Source organism: Leptonychotes weddellii, chromosome X, assembly GCF_054177405.1.
Source record: "Leptonychotes weddellii isolate Sample4059 chromosome X, ASM5417740v2, whole genome shotgun sequence".
Classification (NCBI taxonomy): Eukaryota; Metazoa; Chordata; class Mammalia; order Carnivora; family Phocidae; genus Leptonychotes; species Leptonychotes weddellii.
In genome coordinates this window covers 48,081,147-48,092,090 of record NC_138385.1, presented here as the reverse complement: position 1 = coordinate 48,092,090, position 10,944 = coordinate 48,081,147, and positions in this window count along the sequence as shown.

Below are 10,944 nucleotides of genomic sequence, written 5' to 3'. Positions count from 1 at the left end.
TTTGGATACTAACCATTTATCAGATATGTCATTTCCAAATATCTTTTCTTATTCAGTAAGTTGTCTTTTAGTTCTGTTGATTGTTTCCATTGCTGTTCAAAAGCCATATCAACTCTTTTATCCCCACTTTATAGAAAAGGAAACAAAGCCACAGAGAGGTTAAGTGACTTCCCTAAATTTACACAATAATAAGTAAAAAAGCCCAAACTTGAACCCAGCTCAGTCTAATTTCATAGCCCGTACGGTTAATCATATCCCTGTGGTTGAATCCTATAATATGATAAATATACTAGGAAAGAGCTGAGAGAAAATCTAAGGCAAAACTGATGTGAAATTTTTTTTAAATTACTTTAATAGATTTCTCACATTTAAAATTTTCTATCAGGATGTATCTCTTTAATTTTTATAGAGAATAAATATGTTTTATATAAAACATGGATCTATTTTAATTTATAAACTTATACTTTCACAATCACAAATACTAAAAAGCATTCCAATAAATAAATAAATATCTTGTTTTGGGCACCTGGGTGGCTCAGTCAGTTAAGCATCCAACTCTTGATTTCTGCTCAGGTCATGATCTCAGGGTCCTGGGATTGAGCCCCGCATTGGGCTACATGCTAGTTGTGGAGTCCACTTGAGATTCTCTCTCTCCCTGTCCCTCTGCCCCTCCCCTGGCTTGTGCTCTCTCTTTCACTCCCTCTCTCTAAATGAATAAATAAAATCTTTTTTAAAATAAATAAAAATAAATAAATATCTTGCTTACAGATTATGTGGCACCTACTATAAATTCATTTTTCTCTGGAGTGTCCTTTCTAATATATTTTGTAAGAGTGCAACATGACTCACTAACTATAAAAGGTTGAAATATTGTATTGCTGATGGAAACCTGAGAATTGCTAGTTTAAAGGTTTATGTTTGCATAATAAAATCATATTCATGTTATATAGAACTTATAATTCAAGCATATTACCAAGGCAATAGGTAACTAGAAAAAAATTGAGGAAACAATTATATATGTATATGGAATAAGAAAAAATCAGATCAGGAGAAAGTAATTATCTCATAATAATGTTTATTGTTCTTTGGCATGTAACTTGAAATACTCCCTTACATTTTTAGATCTGTGATCATTTTAGGCAATAGTAATATTTCATATATTATAGAGTAGTTTGACAAAATATGTGTGACTAAAAGATTTTATTAGGGAGTGATGACAACATTGTCAAATGAAGAAGTGATTAGTTTATATTATATCCAGTTATCTCACTCACAGGATGAAGGTTGCACTGCAAGGCTTGTAAAATTAAAATGGAAAGCTTTCATTTTGTAGGAAAGAGGAGTGATATTCGTTATCCACTGTCTTTGTAGCCACATCCCATTAGATGTGAGATCCCCATTCCCACTCTTCTGGAAACAGAGTCTATTATTAAGAGTCACCCCCTTATTCTCTTGGCATCTCTTAGAATCAGCTTTTGGGTGTAGGGCAAAAAAAATCTTGGGTGGTTCAGCACTCTATAATTCCATAAAGTCTTTTTTTAAGATTTTATTTATTTATTTGAGATAGAAAGAAAGAGCAAGAGCGAGCAAGAGAGAACAAGCACGAGCTGGAGGTGGGGCAGAGGGAGAGGGAGAAGCAGACTCCCCACTGAGCAGGACCCCTGAGATCATGACCTGAGCTGAAGGCAGACGCTTAACTGACTGAGCCACCCAGGTGCCCCTCTACAAAGTCGTTTAATGTAAAAACGTTTCTCCATGTATAGTGTTTGTGAATTAATTGGATCATTTTTTTTCTTCAGTCCAGAGGATCCACAGAGAATCCCTCTTTGGCAACTCACAAATTACATTTTCAGATGCATAAGTCACAAATTTCTCTAGGGACAAACTACTGTATGACTTTAACACCATTAAAGATGCAAAGAGAAGCCTCTGAACTCTCAGAAATTTAAGCAAATTGATCATTTCTCTACATGGGAAAACTATCTCAAAATACTTAAAAAGGGCTATTAATCTTGCTTAAAAACATAAGCTCATGGATTCTGAGTCAGAAAAGTCATTGGAATTCATGTAGTTCAGAGGATGGCAAACTTTTTCTGTAAGGGATTAGTTCTTAAATATTTGGGGCTTTTCAGCACTATGTTCTCAACTATTGAAGGAACTGTTCTCACTGATGGGCTAATAGATTTTTGCACTTCACTTTTTTACAATTTTTAAACATGAAAGTCTTCCTTTGCTCTTGAGGCATACAAAACCTGATCGTGGGCTGGATTTGGCTCACAAGGCATAGTTTGCCAGCCCTTCATCTAGCTCATTTTTTCTTAAACTAGGCTATACTTTCTTAGGGTGCTTGTTGAAAATACTTGGATATTCTGGCTTCTTTCCTTGACATCAAATTGCAAATGGGCATTTTTACTAGTGATGTTTTTCCAAAGTAAACCTCTAGGGAAATGTACAATGTACAATGGTGGGGATAGCTTACCAAAATGAGGACCACTTAAGAGTCGTTTCATAACTACAGGCCTTACTTTTAGAAAATAAAGGGGCTCCTTGCCTTGCACTATCCCTGCTCCCCTTAAACTCCCTATTTACCTTAAAATCCTTAAAATTTTGCAAATCACATGCTATGACTTCCTTTTCATGTAATTGCATTAAAAATTAACATTAGTTATACAATGATACTTTCTACTTAAAAAACAGATTGTGGAGGAAAAGCTTCCTATATAATATAGCTTATTAATGTAACCTTTTTGTTATTTTCACATTCCCCATGCACCTGGGGGTTCACTTGGGAGTCATCTTTTACACTCTGAGGCCTAGATAACCTGTGAGTCCATTTCTTTTAGAACAATGACTAACTAGGATACAACTGTATATTATAGGTGTGTGTGTCCATGACACCGATGTCATCAGATCAAGAAATGGTCTGTCTAATAAATTTCTTCATCTTAATGACTAATCTATTAAGATTATAGAATGAAATTACAACTTAGTTCTTTACAAGATGCAGTAAAAATAGCAGATAAAAATAAAGGAAAAACAAGGATATAAACCTTTAGACAGAGCCTTACAGGCTTAACTGAAAGTTGGTTTAGTGTACAGTATAAAACTGTAGAGTGAAATAAGTCAAGCAGAGAAAGACAATTATCATATGGTTTCACTCATATGTGGAACATTAGGAATAGTGTGGAGGACCATAGGGGAAGGGAGGGAAAACTGAATGGGAAGAAATCAGAGAGGGAGACAAACCATGAGAGACTCTGGACTCCAGGAAACAAACTGAGGGTTACAGAAAGGAGGGGGGTGGGGAGATGGGGTAGCCAGGTGATGGGTACTAAGGAGGGCACTTGTTGTGATGAGCACTGGGTGTTATACACAACTAATGAATCATTGAACACTACATCAAAAACTAATGATGTACTATATGTTGGTTAAGTGAAAATTTAAAAAAAAAACTGTAGAATTAATATTCTTTAGAGGAAAGAAGCAACTGTCTAGAAAGAGGGGGCAACTTTATACAGATTCATTAGTTGGACACATTTAACAATCTAATTGAATTTAGTTTTCACGGCAATTTTTTTTTCTCTCAATTAGAACTTCTCAATACTGCACAGAATTACAGTTCTCAGGAAAGGATAGTCTTGGACATAAAGGTAGATTAGATTTTACAGAGTTCTAATGAATTTATAAATATCCTTCCCCCTCTTTTGATGTTAGGTGAAGTTTAATTAACTAGCAAAAATATATTTCAAAAGTGTCATCTCTGGAAAGTGGTATTACTGGAAGAACACTTAAACCTTCTAATGCTCTATACTATCTTTGAAAGTATTCCTGCTAGGGAAGATATTTGGTTTAGTACTCCAAAAGGCAGACATAAAGGTTTGTTCTAGTCAAAGTCCCCAAAACTTCAGGCAGTATGCCAATCCTAAATAACCACTGTGAATTACATATTTACTGAATATGAGTTTTTTATCAATGTAGTAGAATATGTAGCTGCCCTAGGTTCTTTTGGAAAGAGTAAAAACATTATCTGTATAGTTCCTCAGGAGGCCTGGTAGCCTGATAAATCTAATACATGAAAAGATATTAGTTACCAATTTATAAAGGCAAATATTATTTTATTAGGCATATATTATATCTAGTTGAGTAAAATCTTTTAATATTTTTAAAAGATTTTAATTACTTATTTGAAAGATAGAGTGAGAGAGAGAGAGTCTGAGCAGGATGAGGGGCAGAAGGAGAAGCAGACTCCCTGCTGAGCAGAGGAGCCTGATGCAGGGCTTGATCCTGGGACTCCAGGATCCTGACCTGAGTCGAAGGCAGATGCTTAACTGACTGAACCACCCAGGCGCCCCTTGAATAAAATCTGCTTGTATTTTTCCTCACCCTTTAATTTTTGTCTTGACTTTCAAGCTGATGAAAACTAGTGAATTACAATAATAATGGAAAAGCTATTACTATGATTTGAGAATAGGAGTCAAAGAAATTCTGAGTATTGTCACGTTTTAGATCAATGTTTAGAAGCACATGAAATTTGTTATCTACCTCCCCTAGGATGTGAAAATTTCATGTTTGTTTGCCATGTAAATCAACATTACCTTTCTATTTCTTATGTTAATCCTTTACATTTTATGTCTTTACCAGTTTCCATAGTGAGTGTTTTCTCTTACTCATTATTTCATGTGAGCTTCACAATTATCTGCTGAGACAGAAGATTCCAAACCTTGTAATTATAATCAATTAGAGAGTATAGTAAACCTCATGGAATATGTTTTTCTTATATCATACCTAAATTACATGTTATAAGTCTACAATTTTTTGCTCAGGTTTCATTGAAAATGGAATAAATCTTTTTACATAGATAAAATTCATTTTGATCTTTCTTCAACTTTCTCTTCTCCTGTGCTTGGACACTTTCTTTGCCTAAAAGACGTACTTATTAGGTATGTTCTACTTTGAAGCTAACAATAAAATATTAACAGCAATTATGATGTCTATGAGAGTCCTTTGTTTGAAAAGAACAAAACCCTACTCATACTAGCTTGAGCAAAAACAAAAGGGTCTGGTAAGAACTCTAGTCAAGGATCATGACTACCATGGAGAACTCAAGGGTAGAAAGTAAATACTTAGGAGGAGCTGGAATCAAGAAAAATGTTTTCATCTGTTTCTCTAGAGGCATCTGATCTCTTGTTTCAACTTCCTTTATGTATGGCTGTTTTATTCTTCACGTTCTCTACACATTGACCTTTTTTCTACTTCTCTAGGCACGTGACAGACATTGTTTTTTTGTGGTGCCTGAGATTGCCTATCCCCATTTCAAACAACCAGCAGAAAAACAACAATAACAAACAAACAAAAAACTTCTGAATTCTAACTCTAAATCCCCAGGAAAGAGAATCTGCCCCAATTTGGGTCAAATTTCAGCTACCTCCAACCAAGGGACTGGGTAACAGAGTACGAATGCATCATTGGAAATGGCCACTAGTTCTTGGAAAACTAGAGGCTAGGAAGATACCTCATAATGATGTCTGCCCTTATAGTTAAATATTAATTCTGAAGTTTTACTTTGGAAGAGGTTCTCACCATGACTTACCCTTAAGCACAAGTGCAGCTAATTAAGTGATATCTCCCCCCAATCAAAATTCCTAAGTGTTCTGTGTTTCTTGGTAAATGCAACTGAAAAATTATAACGTGGTTTTTTATTTATTTTGCTTTTGTTTTGCAGCCAATAAGTACAACTAGTTCATCAAGTGAACCTATATTTTCACTTCAACATGTGTCCCTTCCAATTGAAATAGCACCTGACAAATTTGAATATTTTTCCTTACAAAGGCTCAATACTCTAAGGTAAGCCTCACTAATAACCAGATCTACAAACATACAATCTTAACTTGGAGTAGAATATAGAAATAGTTTGTTTTACTTTCCACTACATTTTTAACATGATATTCAATTCCCAAAATAATGATGCATTAATTAGACAGGTCAAGAAAATAGTACATTGCAAGGAAGTATCCTAGGCAAGCTATTACTTTCAGCTGTGATGGAGAACAGTTAATGTGGGGGTAAATGAAAGTAAGTGTAAAATCTGCTCACACTGATATTCTTCCAATTTGTTCACAAGAGTGTTGGTGGTGTTTCTTGCTTTCTGCATTCTAATAGATAGAAATATATACTCTATAATATTTTCCTACAGTGAGGTTTTCAACAGAGAAAACATTTGACATTTAACATTTGATGAATATTTTTAAGGTGTTCATGTTTGTCTTTTCTTTAAGTAATGAAAGAACAGTTATGATGTCACAGGATGAAGGAAGCAAGTCCGAATCAGAAGCTTCTGATACAAAAATTTCTGAAACTTCAGCTGGTTCTTTGGACTACAAAAATCTCCAAGACCTAACAATAATTGAAAATGACACCCCCCCACTGGACTCTGGCTCGGAAAGATGTGTGATTGATTCTGACTCTGACAGAGGCATTAGTTTGGACTCTGACTTAGAAGAACATTCAAAAGACTCTGAGTCAATAATATGTGGAATGGACTCAGACTCGGAAAAATGTCCCATGGCCTCAAACTCTATGAAATACCTGCTAGAATCAGAAAAATGCCAGATAGCTTCAGGATCTGTGAAAGACCTGATGGAGTCAGAGCAACAACTAGAGGGAATTGAACAATGCCAGATGGACTTTGACTCTTTGAAATACTGGATGGACTCAGATTCAGAAAAATACTTGACAGACTCTGAAAAATATGTGTTGAACTCTGACAATGAAAGATCAGAGATGGATTCAGACTCAGAAAAATGTCCAATTGCTTCTGCATCTGTGAAACACCTGCTGAAGGCAGAAAAATGCCAAATAGCTTTAGATTCTGTAAAACACCTGATGGAATCTGAAAAAAGATTGATGGAGACCAAACAAAACTGGATGCTCTCTGATTCTAAGAAGTGTGTGATGGACTCAGAAATGGATAGGGATGGAATGGACTCAGCTTCTGCATCTGAGGTACATCTGATGGGGGAAGAAAAACACCAGGAAAAGATTAGGTCTAAGAGATATATAACGGACTCTGATTCTGAACCATGTGAGATAGACTCAGACTCAGAAAGATATGGACTAGCCTCAGCAGCTGTGGAATGTGTCATGGATGCCAGCGCTGACACTGAGGGGTACTGGATGGATTCTTGGTCTGAAAAACGTACAATAGACTTAGATTCTGAAAGCCTGGGCATGGTCTCTGATTCTGATTCCGCAAAACACATGATGAAGGCTGAAGATTGCCAAAAGGCCTCTGACTTGGAAGGATTCTGGATGGGCCCCAGGTTTGAATCTAAAAGATGCTTGATTGACTCTGAAGGACGAAAGTTGGACTTTGACGCTGGTAGATGTTGGGATAGCTCTAGAAGATATCAATTTAGGTCTAAAAGACTTCAGCGTAGCTCTAGAAAATATAGGGATGATCTTCAAAAACATTGGGTTAGCTTTGAAAGACATCAAATAGACTCCAGTTCTGGAAAATATCTAGCAAAATCTGAAAGTGAAAGATACCAAAATGAGTTTGAAAGTGAAACACACATGATAGAGATGGAGAAGGAACAGTGTTTGATATTTGAAAATAAGAGACTTGAAATGGATGAAGAGATGAAAAGATCTTTCATGTGGTCTGACAGTGAACAAGAGCACAAGATTGTATCTGACAATGAAAGACACCACACTGACTCAGAAAATGAAGCACAACAGCTTGGTGCTCGCAAGAAGGGTAATCGTCCTCAGGGTAAGCTTAAACGTGTGTGGCTTTTGAAAGCAGCTTGTTTACAAGTATAATTAATAACAGGATGACATTTACAATATGTCAGTAGCTTTAACAGATTTGGGTCTGAGATCATTTCATAAGAAACACAGAGAAAAGGCATTTTAATCCTAGATTTTCATTCACTTTTATTTATTTTTATTTTATTTTTTAATTTAAATTCAATTAGCCAACATATAGTACATCATTAGTTTCAGATGTAGTGTTCAATAATTCATAAGTTGCATATAACACCCAGTGCTTTTTTAAAAATTAGGCAAATAGGGGAACCTGGCTGGCTCAGTCAGTAAAGCATGCAACTCTTGATCTTGGGGTTATAAGTTCAAGCCCCACGTTGGGTGTAGAAATTACTAAAAATAAAATCTTTTTAAAAAATGAGGCAAATCATCTCTCTTTAGTTATCTGCTTCTTAAAAGAAGAAAAAATAGAGAATTATTAGCAAAGACAGTTATTGTGGCCTGGAAAACAACACGTTAAATTTTGTTCCCATTATTCTGAAATGGGTGAATAAAGATTGCTTATAAACTTTTCCCTATTATTAGTTGCTGTGAAAAGAAGTAAGTATCCAACTCTAACCATATAAACATCCAATTTAACTTGCTTCTCTCAAAATTATTATAAAAGCTCCATAATTTTCATAAAATAGTTGGCATTTACCTTGTTACTCACATTTACTTTATCACACTAAATCATTATAATTCTCCATTTCCTAAGCCATTGTATTAAGGTATGCTTAATATAAAGGAACTATTATCATTTCATAAAGTGTTTTTCTTCATATTAGTCATTTTCCACAGAGTCTTACAATTCAAGGCATGAAAAGAAAACTAAGAACTTGACCCCAAAACATTCATAAGAAAACTTCCCTCTAAAAATATAACAAGAAGTTTTGTGCTTCAATAAACTCCAGTGACTTTTCAAAAATAGAGTATTTGAAATAATATATATTTAATGTATGATCAGTGTTTCCTATTTTAATATGCTATTTACACATAAGTCTTTGAAATTTGTCCTATATAATACTGACTTCTCCATATCATATTTTTTTAAGTAGAGCAGATCATTAAATCCAATAAAAATATACTATATATTTTTGGGCATTTACTACACAAATTGGTATCCACCCTAGTTGTCAGACAGGTACCTTTATCCTCAAGCCATTAACTCAGTTGGATTAAGTGTGTAATATTTTATTTGAACACTCAGAGGAAAATATTCACCTCATTCTTCATATTCCCTGACAAAAATTCTGATTTCAAGTTAGAAATGCAATTCTATTGGAAAGGATTAAGTAATGTGAGAAATGAATTTCTTTTTTTTTTTTAAAGATTTTATTTATTTATTTGACAGAGACAGAGATAGCGAGAGCAGGAACACAAGCAGCGGGAGTGGGAGAGGGAGAAGCAGGCTTCCCACTGAAGAGGGAGCCCAATGTGGGACTCGATCCCAGGACCCTGGGACCATGAACTGAGCCGAAGGCAGACCCTTAATGACTGAGCCACCCAGGCGCCCAGAAATGAATTTCTGAGATCCTCTTATAAACCAACATATTGGTAGGGTGGTGAAGGAAGTATGTTACCTTTTATGAAGAGGGGAAAAAAACCCTTAAAACAATGAAGAAGATAGCAGGAGGAAAAATGAAGGGGGAGAATTGGAGGGGGAGACAAACCATGAGAGACTATGGACTCTGAAAAACAAACTGAGGGTTCTAGGGGGAGGGCGGTGGGGGGATGGGTTAGACTGGTGATGGGTATTAAAGAGGACATGGGGCGCCTGGGTGGCTCAGTCGTTAAGCGTCTGCCTTCGGCTCAGGTCATGATCCCGGGGTCCTGGGATCGAGTCCCACATCAGGCTCCTTGCTCAGCACAGAGCCTGCCTCTCCCTCTGCCTGCCTGCCACTCCCCCTGCTTATGCTCTCTCTCTCTCTCTCTCATTCTCTCTGTGTCAAATAAATAAATAAAATCTTTAAAAAAAAAAAAAGAGGGCATGTTCTGCATGGAGCACTGGGTGTTATACGCAAACAATGAATCATGGAACACTACATCAAAAACTAATGATGTATGGTGATTAACATATCATAGTAATAATAATAATAATAAACCAATGTTTTCACTGGATTTGAATTTTGTAACACTAAGTTAATTCTCTCCTGATCCAGTATCATTCTCTTCTAACAAGGCAATATTAGCAATCCTGTAAGAGTTGAATTAATCAGCATGGAGGGTATAAAGATTTACATATTTCACCCAGCTTCAGTTTTTGATATTTTCAAACAACATCTAATAAGTGTCCACTGAAATAGCATAACTACTTCTAAGGGACTCAACTGCATTGTTATTGATGTGCTTTATAAAATTTTGTCAATCTAATGCTTACTATATGCTCAGCATACATTATAATAAAAACATAAAAGTATAATACCTTATATTTACATAGCACCTCAGCCTTTCAAAGTCCATTACTGTGAAAATAATAAACCATCTAATACTGAGTGTCAAGCACTATGCTACACAAGTCACATGCATTACTATACCTAATCCCATCCTTTACTGATAATAGCTAAGCTTTATATAGCATTGCCAGGAAGAATTCTAAGCATTTTACACATACTAATTTGTTAGTACCAATTCACCAGCACAAATTAATTAATGCTAATTGATGAGTCTTACACATGTGACTTCATTAAAACCTTACAACAACCCCAGGAGTTAGGCACTATTATCATTTCTAGTTTACCAATGAAGAAACTGAGGCACAAAGAAGAATTAACCAAGGTAACACAATAAATGACAGGACATGAACCCATGCTCCAAAATCTATGTTGTTAAACATGAAGACATACTATCTTTCAGCTAAGAAGAAAGTATTATCCCAATTTTACAGTGACAACAGTGAAGCTAAAATATTCAAATGGGTTGTTCTGGACTTTAAAACTGGGTTTATCTGATTCCAGAGCCTGAGTTCTTAATCAAGTTTAAGTATGTTACTTATATCTCAACTGTTGTTTAACTTCATCTTCTTCTAGTTTAGAAAGAGCTACTGCAGTATAGCATTATTATACCTGCTTCAAAATTGAGGAAGCTGAGGCTCAAACAGACTACTTCCCTAAATGTCACATAGGTAATTAGTGGTTAAGC